General features: G+C 29.6%; 1 protein-coding gene across 1 annotated transcript in view; it reads right to left on the reverse strand.

Annotated features, from left to right (window-relative positions):
• Window positions 1-14,960, reverse strand: part of LOC111620966 (ras-related protein Rab-9B-like) — a 28,296-nt gene extending 13,336 nt beyond the window's left edge. The window contains exon 1 of the mRNA XM_023362992.1: window positions 14,764-14,960. The gene's annotated coding sequence lies outside the window, so the exon portion shown is untranslated. The remainder of the gene's footprint in view (window positions 1-14,763) is intronic.
• Window positions 14,961-17,472: the final 2,512 nt, after the last annotated feature.

Raw genomic sequence — 17,472 nt, forward strand, 5'->3', positions numbered from 1 at the left:
GGGGGAGGCCTTATATTTAGCAATTCAGCAAAACCTCTGCTAGGTCTTATTTTCGGGGAAACATGGTATGTATGCAAACAAGCGTTTTCACTTATGAATTTAAACAAGTGCAAAACACGGAACAGGTTAACCAACGAGAATTTGGAAAATCTGCTGGTTGTTTCAACATCTGCCATTACGCTAGACATCAAGAAGATTGCCACCAGCATCCAATCTCAGCCATCGCATTAATCACTTGGAGGTCCGGCCCCCAGTCAGTAAACTTAATCCTAATTTGGCCCTTCTTCAGAAAAGGTTGTGCATCCCTGGTTTAACTTAATTATAGTTTGTAAGAGAGATGAGTGTGTCATATCAATCCAAGATAAAGTTTCCAGCAGTCCATGGTATACTTTAGACACATGGAAGGTCTATAATTAATGGGTTTGAGATTTGCTGATAAATTATTATTGTGTGTGATGATGGCTCATCCAAAAAAACTGAAAATTCAGTGATAAACTTATATTAATGTTACTTACACTATAATTAAAATTCAAAAATTAATATCAATTTAAATTAAAATATCATAAGCTCCACATATATATGCATCTATATTTAACATGATACGGCAGCTTTGCCACTTACTCTAACTGGTATCTTATAAATTAATTAGTCACACTGTAGCTCAATAAGAACCCAATTAATATTATTTGATAAAATACCAAATCCAATAAATATTATTAATGAAATTGTATATACATCAAGCTGGGATAAAAGCTTAAGTTGACTGGATGCCATGGAGGACCATGAGTGTATAGCTGTTCCCATTTGGTGTAGTGTGACCAGTATTGTTATAGCTAAATTAATTATTGGTCTGGAAACAAAAAAAATCAAGCATAATTCTGGGTAGTGTAACTAATAATGCATCTGTACAGTGAGCAGAAGTTGGGGGTTTAACTCCCACTCCACTTCCAGAATATTCTAAATTAAATCAATTTACTGTATTTCTATTGAATTTAACACAGATGGCAGCTTAACTACCTATCTCTAGTCCAAATTACTTGGCATCTTATTAATTAACTAGCCATATTGTAACTTAACAAGAATCTGGCTACATCATTTAATTAGTAATGTTTATTGAGTGGTTTTATATGCAATTATACATATATATGTCTACTCAGTGTATTCAATACTAATATTTACAAACTAAAGTATATTTTAAGCATCTACAATACATTTATTCAAATTTTAAGACATGGTATAAATTTCTGTAATTACATAAAAATTTGTAACAAATATTTATACCAAATGATCTGACAGATTTTTATTGGAGTAGAGATAGCAGTTAAACTGCTACCTCACACACGATAAATAACTAATTTAATTAATAATAAATTAATTTATTATTTTAATTTAGAATAATCAGCCCAGAGCAGGATGCAAACTCTCAACTCCTGCTTACTGTGCAGTTACAGCACCAGCTACATTACCCAGGCTTCCATCTAATCTTCAAGAGCTATTAATAACTCATGAACAATTAATGAGTGACCAGTACAATAATTTCTAGTTCTGGAAGCAAAGATCAGATAGCAGTCTGGCTAGCATAACTGGCAATGCAACTACACAGTAAGCAGGATCTGTGAGCTTGAATTCCACTCCAGGCTAATTTTCTTCCAGATCATTCCAAATTAAAATTAATTTATTGTTATTGATTGTGGGTTTTTTAGTACAATAAAAATGAATGTATTTATAATTATTCATAAGATGGCAGCTTAACCACAGATAGCATAAAAAAGTATCAGCAGTTGCTCAGTAAAAACAATACCATATGTTCACTCACCATATGCATACTGGCGGTAATTTTTTATAGAAGGAGCACTGGATATATTAATATTTTATAAAACTAGACACGTTAATAAATTTAACATACAGATATTGAATTTACTAAAGTATTGTTTTCCGAAATTTTATAATTACATAACAGATCTAGCATTTAATCAATGATGTAAAATATTACAAACTGCTGTCAACTTCACGGAATCAGACAATCTGCCAATGGCATGGAGAGCATGGTTCAAACTATAGTAAAATCACTTCATATATGCTCTTGAGTATACTAATCAAGATATTCTTATTAATTATGTAATGTTTTTTCACTTATTTTTATGATATAAATTCTCTGCATAGATCACATGCCTGATCTTCAGCCATTTAAAAATTCAATTTTTGTTCCGTATTTGATTTGGTATTCTGTTCTTTAATAGGCTTATGTAACCCGACAGATACAGATGAAAATGTTCTTTATCTTATAATACATTAAGATGAATTGATAATAATAATAAGCATACAGACAGTTAAGAGTTGAAAGTTAAAATTTGGTACACAGTTAGTATACGTTCTCATGATGCATCTTAAGAAGGGATTTTTCAAAATTCCCATGGGTTGAAGGAGGGGATTAAGGCTTACACTGAAGAACTCTGCTTCTACTGTACTATTTTAGATGTCATTTTTTGCAAAAAATCGAACAATTTTTAGACTCATCCAAAAATTCTCTAATTAGCCTCGAGATAGGGGGCACCTGGTGAAAATGGACAAGATTGCTATAATCTAATAATCATAATCTTTGCTATCGTACTTTTTGCCCAAGCAATGCCAGGCTCATCTGCTAATATTAAATATTTTTGGTGTTTGTTTAATTGATTTGGTGTACTAATGTGTTTTTAGAAAATATATACCTGTTCTTGAGTTGTTTAATATGTATTACAACATATACATACAATCAATGGTCAAAATTAAAAGTCAGAACTAACTAATAAGCATTTAATATAAAACTTCCAGTTTACTGACTTTTACTGGACTACTTTACTATCTCTCATATTTATGAATTTTCTATTAAGACTATATGAAATTCCATATTTAATTGCAATATTTTTATTGGCCATTTCTTTATGATATAATATAGTTAAAACTGTTTCCAGAAACATCTCAGTACACAACACTGATATGATGGAAATATAATGGCTTGTTTGAAGTCTGTCTTTGAGGAACTAACTATAAAGCAATGCAGCAATTTTTGCATAGATACATAAAACATTATTAATACAGGCCCTGAAATAAGACAAGATTCAGAGATTAAACCATACACAAACATCTTTGTTTCCCAGCAAGTCAAGATTTATTTATAAGGGTTATTTTTTTAAACCTCCACCGACCCAGAATAAAAAACAAGAATGAAGAACAAAACCACTTTATTTGTAGAAGGTATTTACAGTGTTCACCTATTTTTCCACATAATTGTCTTGTCAATTCAGGCAGACATCATACCATGACACCAGCTTTTGTATACTCATGTCGAAGAACATTGCCACCAGGCCATTCAGCCAACCTTTAACACTGTCAGTCAGTGGTATACAGTGTGGACCTTGAAATTTGAGGAAACTCCTCACTGAGCTCAGAAATCATGAACCAACACCTTTATCGCACCAACTGATCCATTTTGTCCACCAAATTGTCGGTCATCATACACTTCCTCCTTTGACTGCCTTCATCATGAACATTGTCATGTTCTTGTTTGAATTTCCTACACCATTCACGCACACATCTGTAGCTCATGAGGTTCTCACCATACACATTACACATCCTTCAATGAATTTTACCTCCATTCATCCCTTCGGCCAGTAGAAATTAAATTACTGCTCATACTTCAGTTGGCAGGAGACTAGATTGGTGGCATCATGTTTGTGTGTTTATTGCAGAGTAGCAAATGTCTAAAATAGCTTGGCACAATGCTATGTGATGAGGGTATATACTACTTACTAGGTTACTCTGTCTCAAATGCTTCCATTTTTTTTTCATGTGTTAGTGGACCCTCATGTTATACTAATATTTTTGGCTTCATTTTCAGTCTGCGGACTACAGTCATACAGAAGAGAATTCAAAGATTATTTTTATCAAGAAAAAAAAAACTGAAAATCCTGTAACTTGCTGACTATCCATTTTGAAAAACCAAGTCATTTTAACTAACTGGTGGATTCTTTTTACTTTTGGATATGTTAACAAATAGCATTTTTTAACAAAATTTTACTTCTAAACATTTTTGTTTCTTTTATACTTATTATTTTAAACTTTGTTTATAAATTTTTTAAATTAATTCATCTATATAACTTTTCTATTTTGCTTTTCTTTTATAATTATAAAGTTGAAATAACACAATGTTCAAAAAAACTAATTCTAATGTTGTTAAGTAATAAAGATTAGTGAAAGCATTTGGTTAAATAATCAAATTTTTATTTTAATGTATATAATCTTTGTGGACAGTTTTCTTCATTAAAATCATTTTTCCTACAAGTCTATTCATATTACTCATTAGAATTATATACATAAAAGATATTGCATACATCCAGATTTCATATTTAATCCACTCCAAAATTCTCTTTAGTGTTCATAATAAATTCTTTCAAAAAATACATATATTCCTTGACCATAGATCTTTTAATTAATTAATTCCATATATTTGTCCTCTTCCTTTCTGATATTTGCTTGCATCACAGTGAAATCACAGCTGGTCATAGATATGCTGAAAACATATTGTACTCATTTTCATTATATTGCCTATCAGTCTGCTTGTTCTCATCAATTCAAGTAAGATACATAATATCACTAATCTCTATATTCACAACAAAGGATCAAGAGTTGGATCAATACATAATCACACACTTGAACTAAAATGAATGATAACTGGTTAACTACTAACTAACTTTAACATTTGATTTAGTTTTGAATATGGCTGTAAATATGACAAGTAATAATACAAATTATAAATTGTAAATTGAATGATCCTGAACTGTTTAGTTTCTGACACGTGTAAATAATTAATTTATAATAGAATGGCATTAATTCAGCATGTTATCTATTTTTTTTACAATTAAACATGGCTATACATATTATGCAATCAACAATATTATGGAAACTTTTAATAAAAACATTATAAAAAGCTTTGATTTGAAATTTTAATAATAATATTGTTAGCTTTTATAGTTAGAATATCATAATTGCATTGTTTAATTATTATATATTTATGTGGAGCTACTATAATAGCAATTTAATGATGATAAATTGACATCTACATACCGATTTATCAGTATAAAATCGATTTTTTAAGAATAAAATTATTAATGCAAGTTATGATGACTTTATATATTATTAATCCAAAATAATGTGATGATATTTTCATTGTTTTAATTTGGTAAACAATTTAATTAAATGAGAAATTAATTTTAGAGAGGAATATCAAAAAATATACAGATCAATGATTTATAAAATGAAAAAAATTATGTGAGTTAAAGAAAAATATTTTTAGTATCAAATTCAACACAGCAAACTAATAGTCTAAATCAGCACTTCTCAATGTCTTTGAGCTAGTAGCTTGCATAATTTTTGGTGGCACACCAACAAGCCAGTTTTACATCTAAGACACTCTTACATACAGGTCTTCCAAAATAATTGTTACCATTTTAAATTACTGTAATTATATGAATTATTATCCAAGAAGTATGCAACCTATTCCTATCTATAGAATAACCATGCAACTTTCGTCTCCAATCTACACTCAAACATCTTGTCTACTGCTTCTTGAAAGCAATGTAAACAAAAATGATGACTCCACAACAGAGAAGGCATCTTGTACTCTGCAGTTTACAAAGTTAGAATTGCTCATCGTTGTGCAACGTGAGTAATTGGCAGGAGGTGTAGCCAAAATTCTACTACATTTGGCTGTCTTGGGAGAGGAGTGGTGATGGATATGCCATAGAAAGTACAGGAAAAATCTGAGTATTTGTCGGACGTGTACTGTGTGACACACAGTCAAAAAATGAGAAACTGGAATGATCATATGCGAAACTTGGACAGTTTTCCAATGTTTTAATGTACATTACAATGTTCTTGAATAATAATAAACATAATTACAATACAGTAGAGCGTCGATTATCCGAAAGAATTTCAGTCGGCAAATTTAAATTTTTGCCAATGCTGTGGCGCTGCAATCTTTAGCTATGTCTTGGGCTACTCAAATATTTTACGTTTTTGATACTAAATTAACTTCTGAAGTATAATTTTTTATTGTTTTTATATTTTTCAATATATTTATTTTGTTTGTACAAAATAAAAAAATAATTTTTAACGATACAATAGTCTTCGTAAGGCTTAACATCGATGAAAATTCAACGCGAAGCGACATGCAACGGAGAAAAATTTCAGCATGAGATAGGTTAATATATTTTTTCGTACATAATCGGTTATCCGAAATATCGATTTTCCGAACAACCCCAATCAATTCGGATAATCGACACTCTACTGTAATTTAAAATGATAGCATTCTTTTTGGAATACCCTGGCACATACATAAAGCAATGTTGAAGATCTATACTTTTATATAAAAATATACAACATTAAAATGTTTCTTATTGGTTTAAAAAACAATTAGCACTTGAATTTAAGAAACAATTAGACTTTTACTGAAATTTTGTGGCAGTCCTATGAAAAGTCAGCAGCACACTAGCATGCCACACACACACACACCAGTTAATGATCACTGATCTAATTATTAAAAACAATTAACTGGCATATGATTGATTTCTAATTTGTTATATTTTTCTACAAATTAATCAAATATAATACTCAAATAATTTTACCAAATAGCAGATCTAAGAAAATAATGAAGAATAGAAAGAATTACATAAAAATGCTTGCATTTCAAATTATATAACATTTTCTCTGATTTATTTTAATTCTTTTATGTAAAATTTTAAGATATTTTAAATGAATAAAATTTTTTTGAAGACCTTGCCTAAGTTTATATGTATAGAAACATTATCATAAAAAAATTAATTGGAAGCTGCTGATTAAATTAAAACTAATTCTATCTAATAATTATCAACATGATAAAATCTCTATAATGTAGGTACAGAGTGAAAGTATAAAATTAATTTTACTAATCATTTTTATCAAAAAATCATTATGCTTTTAGGAGAATTACTACTAATATTTACTTCTTTTATTGTTAACACAATAATATAAACAAGAGATTTTATTATTTTTCTCTTCAGTCACACACACACACACACACACATTATACAAATAATATATAATGCCAATTTTAAAAAATGGCTCAAAAAATTTATTCTATATATTTCACATGACAAATATTACACACATGATATGTGATTTATAAATATATTGAGATTAAAACAAATGATTACGATAGAAATCAGTTAGTCTTATCAAATAATTGATAAAACAATTAGAAAAAAATCAAGATACCAATTTTCAGCCAAAACATTTCCAAATGATAAATTAAAAGTATAGTAAAACTGCTTTTACTTTTAAAAAATTTTAACACTAACATTCTAGTGCAGTTAAGCAAGCAATGTTCACTCTCAGGAATTCTTTCAAACTATTCTGTTGCCTAGGCAACCATGCTCTTTTTATAATGTTTCTGAATACAAGCATCACTTATTGGAAAAAAAAAAAAAACTAGAATACCAATATCGTAGTTTTATTTTGGTTTAATTATACTTGGATATTTTATATGTATACATACACATAGATTATTTTAAATTAAACATCTTGACATAAATATACTACCAAAAATATAAAATATTTTTATTGATTTGCATATATCAGTTGTTTGCATCAAGTAAAATTACACTTATAGCAAATACTTTGATATAACATCACAATTTGTTCACTTCTGAAGCTGGCACTAAACTGAAGAAACTTAAACAATAAGAATGTGTGAAGTAATGAGATCTAAATGCAAGGTTGAGCTTGAAAGTTTAAATCACATGATTTGTGATAACGTTATGAACCCATAAAAACATTCACAACTTTTGAAATTAACATTTTTTCTAAAAATGTTTCAAATAAAAGATTATTATTATTATTTAATTGAGAATCCAAAGAACAGAAAAAACAAATGAGGTGGACCCATTTGAAATTCTAGTGTTACTCCGCCTATAAGGGGAATGGGATGGCTTAATTTTTATGAAATTGAAAATGTCTCTCAACTATAAATAACTTTTATTTTAATAAATTTTTTAACTGGATGCGTATTTTACAATATATGTATCAGGGACATTATAAATGGATCATCCAATACAGAAGGATGTTATATTGAGGTCTCTCACTATGGTTCCAAACACTTTCAGCTTAATTTCTAAAAAGCAACATTTTCTAGGTCATATGATAAAGACAATAGACATTTTCTATTAAGTTTTTAAGTTTTGCAATAAAACAGAACTTTTATATTTTATAAATAAATATATATTTTTGAGTATGAATTTAAAAACAAAAACACTGTTCCTTCCCTTAATACGAAATACAGCACAAATTTTTCAGATACAGCATTAGAAAATTAATATAAAGATACAGTATGAGAAATCTGAAATTATTTCTATGAAGAAAATTTCCTAATGTTTGATTATTATAAACTTTTTAACAGAAAATATTTATATTTACTAAATACGAAATTGCTTAAGAAGTTTTATAACTGAATATTCATTTAATATTTCCTGTTTAATCACTAAAGAGATGCATGTTTTGATTACATTTAACTTTAAAATAGGATATATAAATCTTTCTTTCATCGGTTTAAACATTATTTATATTTCAAAATGAGATGATAATTAATTTTTAATTTAAAATATTTAAGCTCATACACATATACACAACATTTATATAGATTTATGTAACAATTATTGAACAATTCTGACATACTTACCTACTTTAAAAATTACAGGTTAATTATGATCCAATTTATATATGTACATAATTTTAATGAATTATACAACAAATACTTGCTTCTGTTTTCTTTTATCATTGTTATTTATTTTTAAATTATCTGATTTAATCATTTTCTTGTGACATGATCACACCAAGGATAAAATCACTAATATATTTAGAAACCACATCATTTCTTATTGGTTACTATCATTACCCAACAAATTTAATTTATGATTTTGAAACTCAGGTATTAGTCATCTGTCACAATTAGGAAGCATATAAATTAATGTATTTTAAGGAAAAATATATTACTAAACTATGAATAAATTTTATCTATTTGTTTATTTCTGTGAATTACAATTTTCACTTTGACAAGAAGTTAGATTATTATTAAAATAATAGCTTGAAACTATTCATCATTATTAAAATTCTTATTACAATACAATAATGCATGGTAATCAGTAAATGTGAATGCAATATGAATAGTATTTGACAAAAATTTATACATAATTAAAAATGTTCCACAAAAGCATCTGGTTGTGTTGGGTACATCAGGTGAGAAAGCCTGTCAAGTATAGTTATGTCAAATAGTCAAATTTTGAATCTATACATTAATTTTAATTCCATTTCTTCCTTTAGTGTCAAATTCAATCATTCAACATAAAAAGTATCTCTCTTTATAGATCTAGTTAACTAACAATGATGTTCGCTATATTCAAATGTTTAGTTGCCTTATGCACAGCTTCACTTAAAAAACTGTTTATTAAAACCCACACAGAAATCTGGAAAGTTTTATATGTAAATTGGTGTTAACTAAAATTATATCAATTTAAATAACTACTCATATTTACCTTTATTTTATTTCTCTTTTTTTCATATTTATATCTGATAAAAATCCAAAATTTAGAATTTTACATAGCACATTCTTTTTTTAATGTACAGTACAGTAAAATTTCTCTAACTCAAAGCTCCAAGAAGCAGGAAAAACCTTTGAGTTACAGATGATTAGAGTTAGAGAACAATTAAGTAAAAAATTCTGATTCTGAATAGATTTATACTTTTACCTCTCTTGCATTATATAAAGAATCATAAATCAACATCTACAAACCCAATGTACAGTACATATGTAACAAGCCAACAACTACCGGATTATATCAGGGTATTATATCATGATTATTTTAAATTAATTACTAAATAATTTGTCATTAGAGGAAGGCATTAGGTATAATCTCTTATTAGATTTAGTAATTATAATTTAATTAAATAATTTAGAAAATTCTGGAAGAAAAGAATCAGCATGGAGCGGGACTCAAACTTGCAACTGCTGCTTACCATGTGGATGAGTTACCAGTTACACTACAGTTACTCCAGTCCGATCTCCTCTTCCAGATATATTTAAACACGAGATAACCATCCTCGGTTACATACAGCACCAGCTGGGAACCATATGTAACCACTAGTGACAAATTATTTAGTAATTAATTTAAAATAATTGTGATATAATAGCCTCATATAATCCAGTAGTTGTTGGCTTGTTATATAAAGAATCTTCGATAGTTATTTTTTATTCTTTTTGTTTTAAACAGCCCATGAAATGTTTTACAGCAAAATGTTCAATGTAACTAATGGAACTGAACAATTATACATCTTGAGATAAAGTGAGAAGACTTCTCACTTTGGACTGGAATTTTGTCTGAAAATTAGTGTTGGAGAGTAGATACAACCAACTGTCTGAAAATTTCATGAAAATCCAATAATTAGGATCACTTTGGATAGAATAAATACTAAAATTCAAATCGGGGAAGTTGAAAGTAATATAAATCAGTGTCGTGGGTCTGAAAAACTTGGAGAAAATTCAAGTTAAGAAATCAAAGCTGGAGATATTATATCCCTATGCCAGGGGTGACCAACCTGCTGCTCTTTGAAGGATTATTTGTGGCTCTCGATAAATGTACCCGAGTTCCCTTTTCATTTTTGTGTTATTATATTTTAAAAAATTATTATCGTTCCGTATGTGTTTCAAAATGTCTTAAATTACTAACAACAAATATGAAAGACTAAGTGCAACGTTGTAACAAATTTCATTTCCGTCCAAGTTAAGAATGATATACTCATCGAAAACTGCGCGAACGAACATAAACAGTGGCGTAATCGTCCATTATCGACCGACTCCAGACCGATTTTGAATTTGTAAACTGTCATTGCAATGGACAGTTGACATTGTGCTCTGGAGGAAACAATTTGTATCACTTTTGCTATGGATATAATTCCTAATCTGGAATTTTTCGCATACCTTTTTAATACGTATTTAATTGCGGCTCGCGAAAAATTTCAAATTTTGAAAAATGGCTCGGACTATCAAGGAGCTTGGCCACCCTGGCCCTATGCTATTCCATCAAGTCCCACCAAGTGCTTTGTTTTCTTTGAGTTAAAGAAATATTTGAGTTAGAAAAGTTTTACTGTATATACATTTTTCTTGTAAAACTATCACCATCAAAATGCCAGCAAAGCAAATTTACTTGCAAATGTTCTCAAATATAATTAAAGGTCTTCATCAGGCAGTTCTAAATACAGCACCATATATGTAAGAGAACACAGAAAAAGAACAAAAGATACAAAAGATGTCAAAAGCATTTCCAATGGCTGAAGATTATCTATGAGATGCCATAACTTGCAATGTTTACTTATTTTTGATGCACATGTTTTTTTCTTATTTTTATTATATAATGCATTTCACTTGTGACAAACATTTTAAATTTATCTATTCTTTATTCTGTGTTCTCTTACATATCTGACATTCTATTTAGACATTCTCTTACATATCTGACATTCTATTTAGATTTGTATGATGACAGCCTTTAAGGTTGTCATCATACAATTCTAAATAGAACGTCAGATATGTAAGAGAACACAGAATAAAGAATAAATATGGTTGAAAACACTTTTAAATAAATTTGCTGGAATTTTCATGGTGATAGTTTTAATACTTGTTTCATTCAGTTGTGGTTTATTTATCTATTTTTTTTAAATCAGAGTCTAAAAAAATATTTAAACAAACTGAAACATGTATATGTAACAAATATTGCATTTTGAAGCCAGATATTATTATTTTTTTAATATTAATAATTTAAATTATTAATATTAAATTTGTAAGATTTGTTAATGAAAAACAATTATAAATTCTTTCTCAATCCCTTATAATAAACATGTTTTTTCAGTAATGGAAAAAACAGCAAAATTAATTTGTTTTAAATTAAATACAAATGTTTTCAAAATAAATATAATCAAACACCAAACAATTTGCTGAGCTTATTATTAATTTACTGTTCAAACGTTTTCAGCCTACTTCTAATAGGCCATTCTCAAGACTACTGTTCTACAATCAAATACAAAACTTTGTACAAAAGTTTTGTATTTGATTGTAGAACAGTAATGTCTTGAGAATGGCCTATTAGAAGTAGGCTGAAAACGTTTGAACAGTAAATTAATAATAAGCTCAGCAAATTGTTTGGTGTTTGATTATATTTGTAAGTAAACTGCTGTGGAGGTGAAAGTAGTTACAAATGTTTTATATTTCCAGAAAAAACAGTAGGTCTGATAAACATTACAAACAGCATAAACTGCATCCAAAACAGATTTATATATATCTATAAACAGTTTAAATTAATCTATTGTTACTATTATATTCGTTTTTAACAAATACAATCCAGAAATTTTACATAAACAATTCAGCATAATTTTAATTAAGGCCAAATGATCTTTGACAAAATTAATGGGCTACATTAATAATTACTAATCAATTCAGAAGAAAAAATAATACAGAGGTCTAGGTAGTGTAACTGGCAACACATCCACACAGTAAGCGAGAGTTGTGGGTTCAAGCCCCGCTCTGGGCTGATTCTTTTCTTCCAGAAGTTTCTAAATTAAATTAATTTATTATATTAAAATTAATATGAGGTGGTACCCTACCTATGTCTAGTTGAATTAATTACTAATTATTAAAGTAGCCCAATAATATTGGCAAAGATCATTTGACTAATAAATTTTACAGTAATAAATTCATAAGTTGACACACATTCAAAAATATAAGACATTAAAAAGTAAATTTATTAAACTTCTAACATTAAAATTTAAAAGGTGAAGAGTTACTATGCAGGAAAGTCTTATGAACTTTCCACTATCAGAATTTTTAGTTAATTAAAAATAGACTTGCCCAACTGATCTAATACAACTCTAAAACAGTGGATGAGCAATGAGAATTAAAATAATTGATCAATCTATTATTAAACTCTGTCAAGATAGTATCAATGATATTGACATTGATTTTACAAAATTTAATGGTTTAAATTTTAATGTATCAATGTATAAAATGTAAATGTAAAAGCAATTATTGATTTTATTGAAACACATTATGTATTATTGATATATATGATTTTATATAAACACATTACATAAATATACACCATAGCCCAATTTTTAATAGCCAAACATCTAAAGCAAAATTACTTTCAGGATAGAATTAAGCTTACAATTTCTTAAATTATAAAAACTGATCTAAGATAGATGGTTAAGCCACCATGTCCACACATTAATAATTGACATAATTCTAGTTCAAGTAATATGGCTTTAGTTTTGTTTGAATACCCATTGTATTCAAATGTTTTCAAATTCTTAGCTCATCTTCAAGGATTGCACAAGAAGTTTATTAACCATTAGAATAATTTTTAGAGCTTAATCTACAAGAATAGCTTAACTTCTGTGTCTGAAATTTCAGTAATGCTGATAGAACTGTATATGTTACATAGTCCCAATTTACATTTCTTTCTGTAGGGAGGTACACCCTTTCCATACACTGACACTTTTTCCATCATTTTGGCAACAATGCTATGCTTGTAGAACAGAAGTCTTTTGGTCGGTGTTGGCGTCATCGAACGACAAACTTTCCAATTTCAGCATCTCCTGTCTACTAAGGCTTCCTTCAATGGACTAAACACTAATAATTGCACAATGACAGATCCAAACTGTAAACTGGGCAATGCAAAATTTTCCAACCGTCTGTCGATTGCCTCCAACATGAACAGGGCTATGCTCCAATACCAGTCAAAAGACTTGACAAAAAGAAACCACCTTTCTTAATTTCAGCAAATCAATTTAATGATAAAAACGTTTTTGATGTAGATTGATAGATTTTCATCAGCTGCTAGAAGAATAGAATAAGAATTAGGATATAATTACAAAAATTAAGATTTAATTTTAGTCCAATCTTAAATTTTGTAATTGAAGAACATGTGTAAAGAGAACATGTTGGAATTAAGAACGATGGCTTCTTTTCTGTTACCTGTTTCTCTTGTTATTTGGATTTGTTTATATCAAAAGACTTATTCCGCAGGCATCATTGACAGAACAACAGAAGCGTCAGCACGTGGAAGGGGAATAACTAGCAAAGGAAACAATGCGAGTTTATGTAACACATACTTTTTGTGCCGGATATTTGTGTAGTTCCCTTCTATTCATTAAATATACAGTTGTTTACATACAGTTCCATTGCCATTACCGGAATTCCAGATATAAGGCGAACCACCCTTATATAACCCACGACGACGGATTCGTAAAGCGAAGAGTATCCTGCCGTATTACGGCAAACACATTAATTTCAATAAAGCAATATGATTTATTTATTTATTCATTATTATTATTATTTGAAAGATGACAGTAATTAGTTTTAAATCATTTGTATAAATGTAGAAGCACTAATTACATGATTTTTAATCTAAATTTCTATTAAATATTTAATTTAATGTATAAAAATCTAAAATAATATATTTAATCAATGTTAAGATAATTAACAATTAAGTTTTTAATTGATAATTAAATGCACCTTTTAAATTAATAATTTATTCATTTATTAACAAATTATTTAAAACGAAACTGAAACTAATTTAATAAATTACGTTCTTTTGAATAAAAATAAATTAAATGAATTATTCAATTAAAAATTGTCATTTTTACCTTTAAGCATTATTTAAGGCACAACTTCTCGCAACTTTTGAGGCCTTTTTAATTAATTTACTAGCTGCTTTCTGCCTCTTAACGAGGCGTAATTCGACATTCGATTAAATATTTATCTATTGGCAAACAACGTACCCCACGAAACTGATAACTACTTGATATACTGTTGCCATAACAACATAAAAACTGAATACGTATATTGCGAAATGTTCTATTTTTTTTTTAATTTTCCGACCCAAAAATAGCCAAAAAATAATTTCTTATTTATTTATTTATAATATTAATTTTATTAAAAACTCTAATACGTATATAAATATTTTTTAACTTTAAAATTTTTAATTAAAAAAATATTTGAGGAGGAGCTAAAGCGAAATATCTTCCTATATCTGTAAAATTCGTGATATAAGTTTTCGGAAAATAAAACGTTAATAATGGAGATTTTCACGAGTAAAAAACTTTTTAAACTTTTCATTTATCTCGGTCTAATATATTAACATTGGCTCACATTACTTAGCTCTTCACTATTTAGTATTTATTTTGTAAACAGATATCGCTACCCGTTCATATATTTTTCTCAAAACGCTTACCTTTTACATATGTTTATTACTGAAGTTCCGGAAGAGCGACGAATATTAAGTTGGATCAGAAATAAGAACGGGATGCCGTCAATTTTTAATACAGTCAAGTGAATTTTTTTTGCACGCTTAAATAACGGAGAGAAATTGCAAACGATTAGCTGTGAGCGTAGTTGTGGGAGCCGCGAAGTTCTCGACTTTTCGTGATATGTTAGTTGTTACGGTCGTCTGTAAAGTGGATTTAGTTATATTAGCTCGTGTCTGCATGGTATTCGGTTTAAAATGACACCTCATAAATTTCAAGTTGCAAATTTCGTGCTCGAACGGTGACGCCAACCAGTGGTGAGTGGATGGAACCACCGAATACTGGTAGTTCGTGGGTTCGCGCCTGACCAACGGACTGGCCACGTGGTTTTTCGGGGTTTTTTTCACGTCAGCAACGCCTAAACAGAGGCCAGTTTCCCGCAAAAGACTTCCCGGGAGGTATTCGCCCTAGGTACATCGCCTATGTGTCGCGTTGCCGTAATCGAATAAAACCCAAACCCTAACAGCCGATTGCAGAGACAGAGTTTACGTTAAACGACGTTTATCAACAGAGCGGCCTGTAGACGTTGGCTGGCTGAACCGCGGTTTAAAATGCATTGCAAAGACGACGATCGTCTATTTCTGACCCTTCTCTAAACGAACTTCGGCAAAACATTGGCTCTTACTTACTTCGCTATTACTCCCCTGTTTTAGGAGTCATTCGGCCAATCGGGTTATTTGTTTGTGACGACAGAAATGGTCGCCAGCTATATTCCGAAAGCTTCCAGAAATAAAATCTTAAGGCCGTCAAAACCATTGTTTGTCAATTAATGACAAATGATAAATGCATCTGATTTAAATTAATTGTAGTTTTAAGTCTTCACCCATTTGAATATTGGAATTGGAACATTTAAAACAAATTTAAAGTATTTAATTTTGTTATTTTTGCTCCAAGCAATTAATTAATGAATAATTTTGTCGATTCGTACCGTTTACAACATTTATCAAAGGAACGATATCTGTTTTTATCTAAACTTTTCCACGAACAAAGCTACCACTCAAATTGAAAAGCCCTCTAAACCTGCTGTCGAGTGAGTCTAGAAAGTAGGTCGAATAACTTGTTTCTAATCGCTGTCTACATTGTGGCAGGCGAGAAACGCAGTCTCTGCAATGAAATTTTTCTGAACAGCGGTCTACCCGATCTGTAAACAGCCGTCGGCCTCTAAACTCTCTCTCTGCAATCGGCTGTAACTGTCTCGAGGCCCGGGGAATATTTCCCAGCTCCTCCTCACTCGATGATCCTGATTCCAGATGTTTATACCAAGTATTTTTTCAGCTTTCACAGTATTCTTGGTATTATGCGACCGGAAATTTTTAAAAAATCCAGCAACGAGTCGCGTAACTTTCCCGGCGTTATGAAATTTTATTTTAAAAATAACTTTTATATTTTTAATTACAATATAATAAATAAAATTGTGTGTGGCACCATTTAAAAAATCTTCTATATTTTTTATTATTATCGGATGGCGAAAAGCTCAATTTTGAGAAATTCTAAATGCTAATAACGAATAACATCAAGTCAGGCCCCTCTCCAGACCTGACATCCATCTATATCCCCACCCTTTCGACCTTTAACCACCAAAATTTAATAGCGTCAATGCCCTTTACACACAAATTTCGCTTCTTAATGATTATCCTCAGCTAAAAATATTAAACAAAATCGAGAGGAGTCGGACGTAATGAAGATTTTACTCGTTATTAACGATTACAATGTTTTTTTCTTTTTATAAAACTCGTTGCAACCTTCAAAATTAAATCTTTTGCCATTTCATAATAAGTAATTATGTAATTTTTGTAGAAAAATCTCGTAATAATTTTATTTATTATGAGTAATGGTTGAGGCCGACGCTTTCATCGCGAAAACGTGTACGTCGGACGTTCAGCGCCGCCTTCCTATAAGCCTAGAAGTTTGACAACGGCGTTTGGTACGTCGAGCATGATTCCACTGACGTTCCAAACGCCATTGTCAAACTTCTAGGCTTACAGGAAGGCAGCGATGAAACCGTCGTCCGCAACCTCTCTATTTTAAAATAAAATCTCATAACAGTCG

The sequence above is a fragment of the Centruroides sculpturatus genome, unplaced genomic scaffold (assembly GCF_000671375.1).
Source record: "Centruroides sculpturatus isolate CEXI.00-Female unplaced genomic scaffold, Cexi_2.0 scaffold252, whole genome shotgun sequence".
Taxonomy (NCBI): Eukaryota; Metazoa; Arthropoda; class Arachnida; order Scorpiones; family Buthidae; genus Centruroides; species Centruroides sculpturatus.